General features: G+C 39.0%; 1 protein-coding gene across 6 annotated transcripts in view; it reads right to left on the reverse strand.

The window, feature by feature from the left end:
- Positions 1 to 2082: 2082 nt before the first annotated feature.
- LOC119348838 (zinc finger CCCH domain-containing protein 36-like) overlaps positions 2083 to 8691 on the reverse strand; it is a 12241-nt gene continuing 5632 nt past the window's right edge. The window contains exons 6-9 of one of the 6 annotated variants that reach the window (XR_005169130.1): positions 4821 to 4965; positions 4537 to 4595; positions 3545 to 3709; positions 2083 to 3341 (exon numbers count right to left, since the gene is read on the reverse strand). The gene's annotated coding sequence lies outside the window, so the exon portion shown is untranslated. Of the gene's footprint in view, positions 3710 to 4536; positions 4596 to 4820; positions 4968 to 8691 lie in introns of all 6 variants that reach the window. The other 5 variants (XR_005169133.1, XR_005169132.1, XR_005169131.1 and 2 more) reach the window with 5 other exon arrangements.

Here is an 8691-nt window from a genome sequence, read left to right on the forward strand (position 1 = left end):
TTTATGCATCATAGAACTAATAACTTCTGTGCAACACGTTGATAACTTTTAACCCAGGGAAATAAAGTTGAAGAAATATGTCACCGGTAATTTTTGTGTGAATAACATGGTAATTTATGCACAGCAGACCTGATAGCTTACGTACATACATGGTGATAACTTTGACTCGGTAACTCATGTGTAAATAACATGATAATATATGCACAACTGAGTTGATAACTGACTTAGTTCAGGTGTGATAACTTTTGACCGGGAGGGCGGCCGGGGGGCGGAGGGGGGTGCATGTTGTTAAACACCCTTCAGTAACTCATGTAAGAATAACATGGTAATATGAACACAATAGAGGTGATGACTTAGTTAGCCCTGTCCTGGTAACTTTTTGACCTAAAAAGTTATCAAAACACACCAACGTGAGATCTAGTTTCGAAGATCTCGTCGCAACGAATTTCTCATGTCAAAATGATTTTTGTAACGGAGCGACTGTTTGAGTTACAAAACATTTTCATTTTTTTTTGAAATTCAGTGGAATCCCCCCTTACATTAGCATTTTGCGTCCTCTTGGGCAATGCATGAATGTGTATGTGGGGAGAAGATCGAAGAAACCATTTTATATGCCCCGGTAATTTTTGTGGAAACACTATGATAATTTATGCTCAACTAGCATGATAACTCGCGTAGCACATCCGTGATAACTTTTTTACCCTCCAAAAAAGTCATTGGAACATACCAATGTTGGATCTAGTGTCCAAGATATCATCACGACAAAATCATTTATGTGAAAACAAGTTTTCGATTAGGGCGACAATTTAAGGTACAAAATCATTTTGAAGTTCTAAAATTGGGAGAATCTAGGATAACATCAACATTTTTTTTGTTATCTAGGGCATGCATGCATGTGCACGTGAGAAGAAAGGTTGAAACATAATTTTTCATGTCCGATAATTTCTGTGAAAACAGGTTGGTAACTTATGTGTTAAAGGCATGATAACTTACATAGCCCAGACCTGGTAACTTTTTACACGAAAAAAAAATTCGTCAGAATATATCAACATGGGATCTAGTTTCAAAGATCTGGTCGCGATGAACATTTTATATGAAAACAGTTTTTCAATTGGATCGACGGCTTGAGCTACAAAACATTTTAAAATATTAAAATAGAAAGAATATTTTGCTGACATCATTTGTTTTGTCTTGTAGTTTGCATGCATGCATGAAAACATAAATCAACAGGTACATCCTTTCCTTAGCCACGAAAGAGATTAGTAATCAAAGAAAAAGAAATAATTAGATGTATAATTAGTAATTAAGAAAGAGAAATGGGCGTGCGGATCTGTTGCTAAATTCAGTACGTCCGGAAGTTAGCACAGTCCTTGTAAATTTGTTGTAAATGTGTAGTTTAGATGTGTAATACAATAGTATTTGGAATCATGCCTATCTATTCAAAATTTGATGTGTTATCCTCGATAAGAATACGCCTTTCTACACCGAAAGTGAGTGAACCCTATATACGATTATATTTGTCTCTTGAATCTATATACGATTACATTATGCCGGTCGTGGATATCTTGATATTAGTTTGTAAGTGATAGTTGTGTGACTTTATGTAAAAATTGAGTGTGTTGTCCTTTAATCCTCTCTTCCAACACCATGTTGGTATTCAGATTCTTTATTGTGTTTAAAGTAAAAAAAAACTTTCCGCAAGTAAAAAAACACTGTTGGAGGCTGGTTTCGAGGTCTTGAGCGGTCTTCTACGAAGCAACCCAGAGAAGAGACTCACGGCGGAACGAGCGCTCAAGCATCAGTGGTTCAAGGATGCCAACCCTAGAGCTACAAGGAGTTGATCAATTAGCATGCATAATCACATCTAAGTTTGTGAAATTAGAAATACAAACATTGTACATGAACGAGATGTGAGATAAGCCAGCAAGAGTTGTTTGTATGGATCACCAACACACACATATTGTAAGGCCGACCTCAGGGGGTATGCGGCACCAACTCCACGTTAACACCACCCTAACTTGAATTAAGCGGGTAATTCAGAATATATATTCCAGTAACGAAAATAACATAATAATCAGCATCTGAATACAAGCACATAATAACATTAGTTGGCACTATCTGAAGACAGCCCGTAAATGTATTTTTAATTTATTATTACAACTCCAAACTACCCCGGAAAAAAAAAAGAAAAACTCCAAACTGAGATGTCAGACCAAGCAACTTCCCAACCCTTTTTCTTTTCAACTTAAAGCAAAAGCTTTATTACAAAGCAACGATGACAATTTCTGCCCTTGCACACTCCGCGACTTGCACTGGAACAACCAGTATATGGGTTCAACAGAGAGCAGAGCCTGACTGAGCCAACAGATGCACGACACAGCCGGCACCTCTTTTACCTGAAAGTAACAGAACAGGATGAGAAACATGACTTGCACTCAACCTTGACCTCCTCAATGATCGTCGATGAGCATAAAAGGCCACAGAGATCTGTGTTAGCACATAACGCATTATGCTTAACGGCAGCCACAACCACAAAGACAACACACACTGTACATCATAGTTTGCAGTTTTGGCATAATGGGCACGGTACAAAACTGAAAGAAAGAATTAAAAAAATACTGGTGCCACACTGGCATTCCCCTGCTCATAGATCTTTCTCAAGGCTGCTCGTGTAGCATTCATAAACAGCTACGACCTGCCACCAGACTAGTCACGAGACAAAAATCATACGGCTTTTGATGTGCGGTGCTGCCATACCGTCAGCATCGCTGCACCTTGTGCTAAAGAAAGCAATACAAGAACTGAAATATGTATCCAGGATTTCTGACTATTCATGATATCTTTGAACCTGGATTTTCTTTACCAGAGAGTATCTCGACTATCCAACTCCAAGAGCATAACTGAAAAGAAACTCCGCAGGACAGAAGAGCATATCCTGAATCCCGATAGCTTTAGGAGCTAATGAACAGTTTGGCCACAAAAGGAGCAGTAGCATGTCTGTGTCTTGATCCTGAACCAAGCATCAGTGCCAGCTTTAGCGGCTTCCAGAGATAGAAAAACTGCAAACAAATGTGCCATGATAGGAACACACTTGAGCAACTGAGCAAGCCGACACAGATGGTTGTATACTGGTAGGGAATACCAACCAAATACCAATTATTCATGGAAGTATTACGTTGCATCAACATAGTGCAGCAATTTGTCAGACGTAAACCTTGTCTAACCGGACACAGTACAAATATTCATCGCGTTTTCCATTTTTGGATACTCTGTGTTGACTGTAAAGAATCCATAGAAAATGAATGAGATGTTCATCTGTGCTCTGCAGCCTTTTTAAGACCCTGCGAAGGCATTGGATATTACTAAGTGAGGCTATTGAGCAATTCATTAGATAAGCATATACTCCCTCTGTAAAGAAATATAAGAGCGTTTAGATCACTAAAGTAATGGTTTAAACGCTCTTATGTTTCTTTATGGAGGGAGTATATTTCTTGAACAAGCCACACTCTGCTTTATTCAGAAAACCGGAAGCAAAACGACAGACCATCAGGATTCAGGAAGCAACAAACATCAACAACTTTTGAGGGAGACTACAAAAGCTTGGAACACGAGAAAAGGAGACTACAAAAGCAATGTTGAGCTTCAGGTTTGGTGCGATGCATCAAGTAGCAGAAGCCAAAACCTTGTCATCCTCATTAGCACACCCAGACTGCACAAGACATGTTGCAGATGAGCAAGCATTTATATATGCCTCACATATTTGATAGCTGACATACTACCAAAAGGTTCTTTAGTTAGTACCTTCATCAGATAATGAATTATGATTAGCAGCCCTGTAAGCAATTAAATTATGGTCCTGTGGTTAAATTCTGGATGCAAGGAACATAATCACAAGAGTCTGGAAGGAATTGCCCCACCAAGGATCTCCTGGAGGTTGTGCCTCAAATCTGGTCTAGGCCTACTTGTTAATAGGGTCAAAGACAAGCTAAGACCCTACCTTGTTAATTTTATACAGCCTTGAGCTTTGTGTTTTCGGTGGTTGTACTGGGGTCTTAAGCCCCACACATGCATACATTTTAGTTATGGAATATTTATGACAACTGGTAAATGCATACGTGCAGTACATGTTGATATTAGCCGGTATATTAATATATATATATGTATATATATATATATATATATATATATATATATATATATAATGTCTTTCCAAAATTAACCATAATTAATGTTGATTTCAATATTAATTGTGTTTAATGCAATTAATGTCTTTTCCAAACTATTGATGATGTGATAGATACATCATTGGAGCAGCGTGAGACGTTGGATATAGGTGGTTGGATGGCTCAGATCATTTGGATTCACCAAACTCGTGCTTTTATTAGTAGAAGTAGATTTATTTATGACAATGTCACTAGGAATGCCATTCCTCCGTTGGTTTCTCTTTCTTTCTTGCCATGCAGTGATGCTACCGGCTGGTCAAAGGGTTTTGACCAGCCTGGGTTGAGATGAAAATAGGTCAAAAGCCTTAAATACCGTTTGGTAGCTCTCTACAAAGAGAAAGGGCAGGGATGAATGAGGCGAACTGTTTGTTTCTGCAGAAAAACAACATAGTGGAGCGTGTCAAGCAAAATGTAAAAGAGTACAAGTACATAACAGAAGGAATGAATAGTTTGCTATTTCCTGAAACAAGTAGAAGTGAAAACACGAGATTTTCGCTGGAGCAAAATCTAAGAAGAATGAATTCAGATATTGACAGCCGCAAGCTAAGGAAATATTCTCGTTACACCAAAGAAAAGAGCTATAGTAATTACACATACCCATTTGCATGTTCTGGCAGCTCTCATAAGTTTGATCAGTGATGATAAAATGAGGATATAATAGGCTCAAAGACGACTTTCATATCTGGCAACCTTAAAGATGCAAAATTGAATGCTTCCCTGAATCCACTTCACTTCAGGTTGGCTGCAAAAGAGAAACCATTTATCAAGATTCAAGAAACAGGCAAACAAAAATATCAAACCTCAACAATCAGTTTGGCAGCAAGATGCAGTTTTCTTGGCAAGAGAAAGAAACCTCAACAATCAATCTTTTAATGTTTCAGGAGCAGGTAATATATTCTACGATAAAAATCTATTCTGTTCCTTGTGAATCAAGCAAATCAGGCCCTAGCTCAACCAAGCTCGGTCCACAAGAATTCACTGACAAAACAAAGCTCAAAACTCACTTATCTTTATAGAAAAGCCTCCATGATATATAACGAAACAATTCCTTATTTAACACTATCTTAAATTTCGTTTCTTTATTCGACACTGAAAAACTTTTTCTTCCCTAACTAACAATGAATCCAAATTTTATGCCCTTCATGACACTTCCATCCATTTTGAGCCTAAATGACACCTGAAAAGACCCTTTTGCCCCTCATGTGGTATCTGTGTGGGGCAGGAGCGCGCACACACACACGTGCAGCACACCACACGCAGCAGCAGTAGCACATACACACACGCATGCAGCAGCACACACATACGCAGCACACCGAGCAACACGCACGCAGCTGCACAAACGCACGCAGCAGCACACACACTTACACACGCAGTAGCACACACACACGCACAGCATCAGTAGCACACATGCGCGTGCACACAACCATACCACATGAGGGGCAAAAGGGTCTTTTCAGGTGTCATTTATGCTTAAAATGGACAGAAGTGTCATAAAAGGCATAAAATTTAGACTCGATGTTAGATGGAGAAGAAATCATTTGTCGATGTCAAATAGGGCATAAAATTTAAACACGATGTTAAATAAGGAATTCTCTCATACTCATGAGGGGCAAAAGGGTCTTTTCAGGTGTAATTTATGCTTAAAATAGACAGAAGTGTCATAATAGGCATAAAATTTAGACTCGTTGTTAGATAGGGAAGAAATCATTTGTCGATGTCAAATAGGGCATAAAATTTAAACACGATGTTAAATAAGGAATTCTCTCAAGCTTAGTATGACTTTGTACTGAAGTTAGTACAAAGTTGAGACACTTATTTTGGGACGGAGGGAGTATATAAATACAAAATCCTCTTAATGGTCTTGTGTGTGGTTAGTGTCTTGGTGCATAGGTTATATCTCCCAATGGAAGAACTCAAATAAGCATAAGAAAGATGGTAAACATTATTAAGTGAAATATAATTGGTATTTAGTTGGTTCTACAAAATTTCTTGTGGTTGAAAGTAAGGACTTCACTTAAGATGCTCTTGGCTTTTAGAGCATGGTTAGGTCAAATTGAAGTATCTATCTACTTTATTTATCCTTTGGGCTCAAGTGCATCCCCTTTATGCATTTTTTTTCTATAACACGTACATATAAAATAACATGTATTTTAGTACACAACACTCTCAAAGTTCCACAATATGTTCTCTAGACAATAGCCAATTTGCATTGATGGAATCACTAGTGCATTTATTAAGAGGTTATGCACACCTCTATGAGGAGTCGGTGTTCTAAAAGACAGTTGCTTATGCATTTTTTTTCTATAACACGTACATATAAAATAACATGTATTTTAGTACACAACACTCTCAAAGTTCCACAATATGTTCTCTAGACAATAGCCAATTTGCATTGATGGAATCATCAGTGCATTTATTAAGAGGTTATGCACACCTCTATGAGGAGTCGGTGTTCTAAAAGACAGTTGCTTAGCCCTTCGCCAAACCCAAGGTCCCACCCCGCCACCTAAGGAGAGATGTACTGATAGTTACCAAGACCATGGGTCAGGTCAAGGAAAAAGGTTGAGTAGCTAGAAAAGTGATCATGATCCGAATTAAGCCAGGCCAAACAACCCTAACTACCTGGCCACAAAACCAATTGCTAATAAGAATGCAATATCAATAATATATTCCCTCTGTTTCACTATCTCTAGCCATGGCCCTAACATTATTTGCTTTAAAGTACTTGTCAATCTACGGAATGAAGAGTGTAGTTATTGTAATGTTTCCACTCTACCTTTTCTGTACTAATTTTGAAAATGTCAAGTAGGTGTAGCATATCATTAAGGGTATGGCTATTTATCTCTCTTGTTCTCGCCTAGTTATTGTGCAAGTCTTTTTCCCAGCATCATGGCAAGAACATTGAACAAGGGTCGACCGCTAGACTTGCAAACTTGCGGAAAGATAATAGTGAAATGGGGCATTGTACGATGTCATACCATGTACCTAGTCTCAACTATGCGAAAATAACGGGGTAATGCATCAGGTTGTGATGAAAATTCACCCAAACTATTAATGAATCCACTAAACTGCACGAGCCGACGCTTCATGATCCTGCAAGCTCACAAGGAAACGCAAGAACAACAAAAGAGGATCAACGGCTAAAAATAATTTGTCAAGCCTCATAGAGGTTGTTGGGCCCACTCTGGACCACCAGGTCTTCGACAACTCTTCCTTTAAGGTCCTTGAAGGCAATTCTCAATCAAACCAAATGGCCATACTAGCATTTATGCCCTAGAGGAGCTCTTATGTGCACCAGAACATGCTCCAATTAACAACTAGATCAACAACAGCATTAAGTTCAACCCGTGTAGGTTGTTTATCTGATCGGCACCGATTTCCACATACACGCACAACTACTTATAGCCGAAGTTACAATTTGGAATCACTTGGCTACAAGGCTACAAGCTCAGGTGGAAAACGGCTTTGTTTAGCTGGCTCAGGCCTTGGACTTATCTTGCTTCATACCTATTGTTGCCTTGCAGCTGAGGATATGACATTGAATGTTAACATTCAAGGTGTTAGGGTTGGGCAATTTGAACAATCGACTTGATTTCATAGGCACATATCAATATGGTTGATCTAGCACGCGAGTCCATAAGAAGCCATTGTTGTGTTTTTCCTGTCCACCTACTAGTTGTTTCTCCGATAGCACAAATCGGCTACGGATCACACGCACAACTGTTAGGGTTGGGATATTTGGGCAATCGACTTGATCTCATAGGCAAATATCAATCTGGTTCATCTAACATACGAGTTCATGAGCCATTGTCATGTTCTTCCTATCCACCTACTAGTAGTAGTTCTTGATGAGGGTGAAGATATGTTCGGCGTATTTGTCTTCATGCACTTAATGAAGGTGAAGATGCAGTGATGCCCTTAGCCCCTAGTTATGTCGCCTTCCCCTTAGTATTTGTTCACGTGCAAATACAACCAAAGACGAGTAAAGCAGCCGCTATGCTCATGGATACCTCTCTCTCATGAACTACTCTCTTCCTACTACCCTTCCATTCTTCTACATTTTTGGCTCCTCCGAGCCCTAAGCCATGGTTCCAATGCTCATCAGACAACGATTGATCGTCACACTACTCGGATCATTTCATCACCTAACAACACTGACAAAGATGCATACAACACCCTACCAATTTGTGTCACCGAAATCTTCCTCTCTCTCTCTCTCTATACCTTGCATCTCAACTCGTCCATTCATTGTGCAACCCAATAGCATCCTAAAAATGATCTAGATTGCCAAAGGCCATTGATCCAAGAGGTGAAACATGGAACATGAGTATAAATATTCCACACTCATGGTATTTTAGTATATTGTGATAATGGTCCATGCTATGCAAAGCAGGGTTTTTACCAGTTGGTAGAGTAGATAAACGTATACTTTTGTCTATCATTCTAGTAGTTAGGACATTGCATGGCA

Source organism: Triticum dicoccoides, chromosome 1B (genome assembly GCF_002162155.2).
Source record: "Triticum dicoccoides isolate Atlit2015 ecotype Zavitan chromosome 1B, WEW_v2.0, whole genome shotgun sequence".
Classification (NCBI taxonomy): domain Eukaryota; kingdom Viridiplantae; phylum Streptophyta; class Magnoliopsida; order Poales; family Poaceae; genus Triticum; species Triticum dicoccoides.